This window comes from Lactuca saligna, chromosome 5 (assembly GCF_052625555.1).
Source record: "Lactuca saligna cultivar CGN05327 chromosome 5, ASM5262555v1, whole genome shotgun sequence".
Classification (NCBI taxonomy): domain Eukaryota; kingdom Viridiplantae; phylum Streptophyta; class Magnoliopsida; order Asterales; family Asteraceae; genus Lactuca; species Lactuca saligna.
Window position 1 is genome coordinate 319,587,575 of NC_136421.1, and position 7,395 is coordinate 319,594,969.

Sequence of the window (7,395 nt, forward strand, 5' to 3'; positions counted from 1 at the left end):
AGTTATACATAAAATTAATATTATAACCTTATATAATGATTGGTTTAGAATTAGTCATATATTCACAAAATATTTAGTTGTTATATATGATCCTAACTCTCTCTCTCTCTCTCTCTCTCTATATATATATATATATATATATATATATATATATATATATATATATATATATATATATATATATATATATATATATATATATATATATATATATATATATATATATATATATATATATGGGAGCGTTCAATCGAGAACATTTCTTATCGCGAGAACATTTGAGAACAAATTTGGACCACACAATTTTTTTAATTAAAATTATAATATTCATATAAATAAAAAAAATAGTTACAAACAATTAAAAAACTCACTAACTAACACCACTCACCACCTAACCAACACCACCCGCCACCACTACCCGCCACCACTACCCATCACTAATTATCACCACCAACAGGTTGGAATGCCCCAGGCTCACAACTAACAGATTGGAATGCCTGCATACTATAAGTCCAATCATCCTCGGAATGGAATACTCACGGCCCACAACCAACAGGTTGGAATGCCCAAGTCTATTAGCCTCTGCACAAAGCAAGTGACACCGCCAAACAAACATGTGCACATACATATATAACAGATAATCACATATCAGTCTATAGACAACAATTGGTCTAACGGATCATACTACATATCACATAATACCATCCTAGTTACCAGGATGCCGATCTAACAGGTCATACCACTTATTGCATAATATCATCATACCCTTTAGGATACCGACCTAATGGGTCATACTACATATCACATAATATTATCCTACCCTCTAGGATACCGATCTAACATATCATACTAGCATAACATACTAAGTAACAATCAAAAGGGTCGGCCTTGGCGCTTTAGACCCTTGAGTATAGTGAGGATAACTCACCTTGCAATGTCAGACTGAACCACAAAATCTCGCTCCCAAAACACTGTCCCAAACTCCAACACCTATATCCACCAATGATCGAATTCATAAATACCTGCTTACCAATTATTCTCAAAAGTCAAACTGGTCAACCATTGGTTCAAGGTCAAAGTCAACAATCCATGTTGACCTCAACTCGTCGAGTACAACCAGCTACTTGCCGAGTTCCTTGCATACTCACCAAATCGCTGAGTCACTTGAGTGACTCGTCGAGTTCCTAGTGTCAGTGGCCGTAACTCCTTGGCCAACTCGGCGAGTTTTCCCCTTACAACACGTGGCGTTCATACGTGTCCAAATGTTGGGAAAACCCTAGCAAACTCGCCGAGTCATCGACTGACTCGCCGAGCCCAAGGCAATCTTCATCGGACTCGCCGAGTCGTTCATCCAACTCATCGAGTTTATGACCATCTTTATATGACTCGCCGAGTCAACTATGTGACTCGTTGAGTCCCTTCCATCCTTCATCCATACAGATGCTTTTTAAGCCATGTAAAGGCTCCAGATTACAGATCCAACCTTCCAAGGCCTGATTATCACGTAAAGTTGCAAACTTTACGTGCATGCAAAGTTGTAAGGCCCTTAAATAACAAAACTAAGCTTGCAATGAAGTCTCACACTTGAGGGAAGGCTCATACTCTCCCAAGCTACTATTTTTATGGATCTAGAGACCAAAGGAAGTCCAGATCTGAAGTTGCAACTTCAGACACTACTAGAAAAATAGCCTTTTACGACGTGCGAACCATGACACGCAGTGATTTATGATACGCAAAGGTGAGTGTCTAAAAAATAATGTCATCTCTTCCAAAATTTAAAGGATTTCAGACGCGCATTTTTGCGGGCCCTAAAATTAGTGTCTAAACAAAAAAATAAAAACACGGAGGGCACCTACGTGTCGTCTACGACCGCCGCTTTATAAATTTTAATAGAATGCGCGCGTTCCATCCGGGGAAAATGAAATCCCAAAAACTTAAAATCCCCGCCTTCCTTTTTTTTTTCTCCCTCCACTTTAATTTCCCTAGTAGCTAGGGATTTTTTTTCAAGAACTTGCCCCGATTATGCCCTCCTGTACTGCTCATTCTCTCTTCAACTTTCCTTTCTCTCCTTCTCACTTCGACAAACCCTTTCTCTTCTTCTCGGTTCTCGATGTCGACAGCTTCTCCCACCTCCGACGTTTCTCTTGGTGTTGGCGCCTCCCACCTCTGACCTCCGTCTAGCCCCGCCTCACCGTCCATTGCTTTCCAGCGTCACCCAGACGATGGAGCCCCTCATCTCCGGCAATCTCACCTCGCCTGCCCTTGCCAACAACATTAGGTCTGGTGACCTAGACCGAGAAAATCAAAGCCTTCGGAGGAGTGGTGGCACTACTCAAATCCCAGCGACGGAAGGAAACTCTCTATCACAGCAACAGAAAGTCGGAGACTGGAATGGGAGAAAGAGAAATAGAAATCGAGAAATCGACTTATACAGTAAATGGGGAAGAATCGATGATGCACGCAACATGTTTGATAAAATGCCTCATCCGCCATGGTCTTAATCTACAAGTCTCTCTCTCTCTCTCTCTCTCTCTCACACACACACACACACACACACTCTCTCTCTCTCTGTCTCTCTATCTCTTTACCCCATACTGCTCGACAACCACCCAGGCACCCACCACCCTTCGTCTTCTCTCTGGTTCACCACACTTCTCTTTCCTATGTTTGTTAGATTCGTCATCTGATTGGCGAGTGTTCTATAAAAAATGATTTTTCCGTTTCATATTTTATGGATACCTTAATCTTCCGTGATGATTATGAATGTAGTCATAGAGTACTCGCTCCACTATCATTTTCAATCATTTTAGGGCATGGAGAGGTAATTTTTCTAGTCGGGGAGGGTTTCAATTATATATCTACTATATCTATTTCTAACTTTTTACAGAGGATCGTTATGATTTAGGTTTTAGTTTAGCTTCCGAGACACCTCACATGATAAGTGCAGCTGTTAAAGGCATAACTCCATTGAGTTATGAGTTTACTTATCTTGTATCCGTTGCTTTTAGTGTTTTTCAAGTTCTAGTTGTTGACAATTATCAATATTTTTTTATGTAACCCAATAAGTGTATTCCACCTGGCCGATAAATAATCCATCCAAAATTCAATCCCCCTTTTTTACCCGGGATAATTCAGTAACCCAAGTACTCTGGGGACTGGGGGGTTCACCACTGGAACAAAACTCTACGGACAATTCCAATCTCTCATAAGTTTCGTTAATTTGAATATTTGATTTGTTGTGATGCGTCTTAGATCTTAATTACACTCGGATGCTCGCTTAGAAATAGATAATTTTTACAATTCGATTCACCCTTAATCTGTCATTTCGTTTTTGAAATCATTGATCCATCGTGATTGGGCTTTATGTGAGCATCTTCGTTTTCTAGATTTGAACTTTGTGGAATATCTAATATTACGTTAGATTTGCCATTAATTCGATAATTGTTTGAAATTTCAATTAGGCTTAGCATTTTAGGGCATGACCGTTTGGAATCTGTGTTTCTGTTTGGTGTTTTGGTTTCGTTGCCTTTATTTGTTTCGTGTTTTCATGATGCATCTGAACTGTACTGGTTTTAGGTGTCTGATAATATACTGTACATATGAAGTGATATAGCTGTATTTTTCTTTAGCATGCTAGATGTGGCGTCTAATTTTATATCTAACTGTAACTTCTGTAATTGTGATTGATGATTTTGGGATTTTAGGCTTACCATCCGGGTTGATTACTAGATATGGGGGTTTACCTAAGCACACCTAAAACTGATAAAACATCCGACGATGGTGAGAATGAGAAACTGAGATATGGAGTCTCATCCATGCAAGGATGGCGTACATCAATGGAAGATGATGTAAGTCCCTAGTATAGGCTACTTGTTAGTTATATAAGCTATTGTTCCTGTTTGGATTTTCTATATTCTAAAAAGGTATGATAGTTTAATGCTCTTGTAATCTTGTTGAATTTTCTCTATATCTCTCTATGATACAACTTTCAGTCAGCCCAAACATTGATCACTATAGTAATTAACCAAGATTTTATGTGTCAATATGAGGTGTTTGGTAGCATGCTGCTTTACTTGACTTGGACAACTCCACATCTTTCTTTGGCGTTTATGATGGCCATGGAGGTAAGCATATGGATATAGATTATATACACACATGTTTGTTTCTTCATATATAAGGTGTCCTCACTAAGCTTTTTTTTTAGCTTTCAGGGCAGGCAGTCTCTAAGTTCTGTGCCAAGTATCTTCACCAGCAACTCCTGAAGCAGGAAGCTTATGCTGCTGGTGATATTGGAACTGCTGCCCAGAAATCTTTTCTCAGGTTACTCTTCTATGTTATCTATTCACACTAACCAAATACATGGTTGTTTTGTCTTGTCTGTTATCTGAAGAAATTGGTATCATTATGCAGAATGGATGAGATGATGTGTGGACAACGTGGCTGGAGAGAGTTGGCTATATTGGGAAATAAAATGGATCAATTCAGTGGCATGATAGAGGGACTAATTTGGTCACCAAAGGGTAACGATTTAAAAGGTCTAAATGATAATTGGTCTACTGATATTGGGAAATAAAATGGATCAATTCAGTGGCTTGTTAAGCTCTTTCAATCTGTTGGGACATACAACACCTATCCAGGCTGGATCCCTTCTACTTGTGGGCCCATTTCTTGATTACTGGTTAACAGAAAAGAGAGTCAACATGTTTAAATATGATATTTCCTCTATGGTGAGTAAGAGTATATTTATACAACTATAAACCAGTAATTGTTAACAGAATCATGGTTTTATCTGTGTAGGATTTCTTGGTGTTATTGATAGAGGATAAGGAATTGGTCGAAAATCCTATGATTGATGCTTGGTTGCTTAAGAATAGAAAAAGTCCCTGGGTTGGGAAGAAAGAAGGGTTACAAGGATGTTGGATCTTTTATTGAACTCACTCCTTATGCATCTGAAGTGGTAAGTCTATTTGTTCCCTGGAGGATAATATTGTAATTGTTCTACTTGTTCTAAAGCTACATTCCTATCATATACACACAATTAAATTTTACGAATTTATCCCAACCTAATACCCATACGCATATGTCCATTTTAACACATGCCTACATTCAACTATCTGCAATAGAAAACCATCATTTAGAATAACAAAAATATATTAAAATTTAAATATAAGTAAGCATATACCTGCAACCTAACTTCTAGAATAAATTTCAACTGTGTCTTGGGTTGGCATTACCTCTCACTAAGTTTTGCAAGCTGAAATTTTACCAGATGTTAATAAACCTAATAAAATACTAAAAAAAAAAATACTTTTTAGTTTTTAATATAATATTACCAAAAAAAAAATATTGGAATTCTAACTTACATGAACTGTTTGCATATGCAGTAAATCCGCAAGTGCTTTTTGCCTCGACTGTTAATGTGAAAAAAAGAATCAAAGTATTATGTATCAGAAACATAAATTTAAAAATATATAGAAAATTACAATTATGCCCTTGTATACTGATTGGTTAGTAGCCCAACGTTCATAATAGTGAATATATCTCTCTAAAGAATTCTTGGCCATTTCACTTCTGTGTTCAGATTCATCATACTACAAATGGAAGTGGAATGAATTACAAGATTAAAGATTTGAGACTTTAAAAAATGAGTAATTGTAATGTTTTATTGAATTTAGAGTAAAATACAATTAGTTTTATTACATGATGTTTATAATTCATGCATGTTTACAGCTGCATTTGCAACCTTGTTCTAACAACAAACCCACATGTAGTATTTAATTGTTTATTTACGGTTGTGCCCCTGAACTATTATGTATTAACATCCATAAGCCTTTTTTCTCATGTTAGTTAAGATTCATAAAGATACTTATGTTCTAGCTGAATATAAATAAGTCTTTCTAGTAGCCCCACCCTTATCCTTAGCAACATAATTAATTGCATTAGCATCTAATGTAATTCGGTTCTGCTTACAGTAACGAGGAAGAAGCAAGCCATTGTATCTAGTAGTTTTGGAGGAAACGAGACTCAAGCAAAAAGCAAACACACGGAGAGTTGTTGGCAGATAGTAAGCTAGATAATGCAATTGTATATTCTGCTTCTCTTGAGTTCATTTTTTATAACATTTACTCACTATTGGAATACTTATTTGTATTTGACATATTAGTGAAATGAATTATCTTTGTTATTTATGGTATTTTATTTGTATGACATTAAATTTTATGCAATGGATTGTATTTTTTGTATATGATATTTATTTTCTATTATGAGACATTAAATACAAATTTAATTTGAAAATTAGTAAATCTGTAAATATTTTTTTTAAACATTTAAATTTATGATACTCAACCACCAAAAGCCTTTCCTAAAACCCACCCAAAAGAGATTAAAAGATAGATGAGCCAAAGAAACAACTTAATACCTTCCAGAGAGTGACAATTGATGAAACCCTAGCCTTGATTTCCTTGCTTCCCCAAGTGTTTCCTCCTCCAAGCTTGAACACACCAAAAGAACACACACACTCGATTTAGGGTTGAGAGGGATAAGAAGCAGTAAAGGGGAGGCTGGGGGAGGCCATTGATCCTTTAAATAGGGTGAAATTCCCCGAAATCTAGGGTTTCATCTGCAAGCTCCTACTCATCGAGTCCGCTCTTGGACTCGGCGAGTAGATCACTAAAACACGCGGACAAACCCGTTATTACTCAACGAGTAGGGCGGCTAACTCGTCGAGTAAACCCAAACCCCAAAAAGATTCATACATAAATCAATACCTGAGAATCGGGGACACCATCACCGCCCACCACCAATCATTACCCACCACCACCCGCCACCACCATCACCACTCCGCCACCACCACCCATCACCACCGCCCGTTGCCACCACCAACAACCACTACCTACCACCCATCACCACCACCACGCATCACTACCCACCACCACTAACCACTACCCACCACCCATCACTACCCACCACCACCCATCACCCACCCACCACAACCACCACCCACCACCACCCGCCACCATCACCCATCACTACCCACCACCACCAACCACCCATCACTACTCACCACCCACCACCACTCGCCATCACTACCACCCACCCACCACCACCACCACCCATCACTATCACCACCACTTGCAACCACCAACTACCACCCATCACCACATGCCACCACTACCGTGCCTCCACCACCCGCTGCCGCCACCCCCTAGCCCTGCCTATAAAGATTTGTTATTGTGTTTTTGATTCATTAGTTTTTCTCGTGTATATAATCACATGTGATTATATGTATAGAATCATATATGATTTAAATGTTATTAAATACATATAATCACATGTGATTAAATACACGTGAAAAACTAGTGAATCGAGAATGCAAAAATGAATATTGTCCACGTA

General features: G+C 38.2%; 1 long non-coding RNA gene across 2 annotated transcripts; it reads left to right on the forward strand.

Moving 5' to 3' along the window:
- Positions 1 to 3,259: 3,259 nt before the first annotated feature.
- On the forward strand, positions 3,260 to 4,578 carry LOC144998791 (uncharacterized). Of its 2 annotated transcripts, XR_013660435.1 has the most exons (5): positions 3,260 to 3,365; positions 3,705 to 3,848; positions 4,050 to 4,124; positions 4,212 to 4,320; positions 4,411 to 4,578. It is a non-coding gene; the product is annotated as an uncharacterized LOC144998791 (long non-coding RNA). The 2 variants fall into 2 exon arrangements; XR_013660434.1 differs by lacking the exons at positions 3,260 to 3,365; positions 3,705 to 3,848 and having other exon boundaries at positions 3,983 to 4,124; positions 4,411 to 4,575.
- The last annotated feature ends 2,817 nt before the right edge of the window (positions 4,579 to 7,395 follow it).